Source organism: Galeopterus variegatus, unplaced genomic scaffold (assembly GCF_000696425.1).
Source record: "Galeopterus variegatus unplaced genomic scaffold, G_variegatus-3.0.2 Scaffold12224, whole genome shotgun sequence".
NCBI classification, from domain to species: domain Eukaryota; kingdom Metazoa; phylum Chordata; class Mammalia; order Dermoptera; family Cynocephalidae; genus Galeopterus; species Galeopterus variegatus.
In genome coordinates, this window is record NW_007738335.1 from 42,260 (window position 1) to 43,076 (window position 817).

Here is an 817-nt window from a genome sequence, read left to right on the forward strand (position 1 = left end):
GGGGAGGCGAGAGAATTAGAGGGGCACAAGCTGTCTTTTTGTTTTAGGTTCCATCAACTCATCATCCCTTTGTAATGTCTTTACCAGGAGCCTTCACGTAAATGGGTCCAGTCATGCCTCCCAGTAAGAAGCCAGAAAGCTCAGGAATTAGTGTCTCCAGTGGACTGAGTCAGTGTTACCGGGGCAGTGGTTTCTCCAAGGCCCTTCAGGAAGACGATGACCTCGACTTTTCTCTGCCTGACATCAGATTAGAAGAGGGGGCCATGGAAGATGAAGAGCTGACCAACCTGAACTGGCTGCACGAGAGCAAGAACTTGCTGAAGAGCTTCGGGGAGTCGGTCCTCAGGAGTGTCAGTCCTGTCCAAGACCTGGACGATGACACTCCCCCATCCCCTGCTCACTCCGACATGCCCTATGATGCCAGGCAGAATCCCAACTGCAAACCCCCCTATTCTTTTAGCTGCCTCATATTTATGGCCATCGAGGACTCTCCTACCAAGCGCCTGCCAGTAAAGGATATCTACAACTGGATCTTGGAACATTTTCCATATTTTGCAAATGCACCTACTGGGTGGAAAAACTCAGTGAGACATAATTTGTCATTGAATAAGTGTTTTAAGAAAGTGGACAAAGAGAGGAGTCAGGTAAGCCTCTGTGTCTGGAACTCAAGTTTGTTTTATTTAAATTTTTAAGATTTGATTTTTCTCCATTAAAAAAATGAATTTATGTTCACCACACTGGAGTAGCAGTTGTAAATGGATTTGACTTTATTTAATTCACTCGGATAATCATAAAGAACTTCCTTTTCCTTAAGTCT

General features: G+C 44.9%; 1 pseudogene across 2 annotated transcripts in view; it reads left to right on the forward strand.

Moving 5' to 3' along the window:
- LOC103610992 overlaps nucleotides 1-755 on the forward strand; it is a 23,914-nt pseudogene extending 23,159 nt beyond the window's left edge. For both annotated transcript variants that reach the window (XR_552262.1, XR_552263.1), the window contains exon 2: nucleotides 88-755. The product of XR_552262.1 is annotated as a forkhead box protein N3 pseudogene, transcript variant X1 (transcript). The remainder of the gene's footprint in view (nucleotides 1-87) is intronic.
- Nucleotides 756-817: the final 62 nt, after the last annotated feature.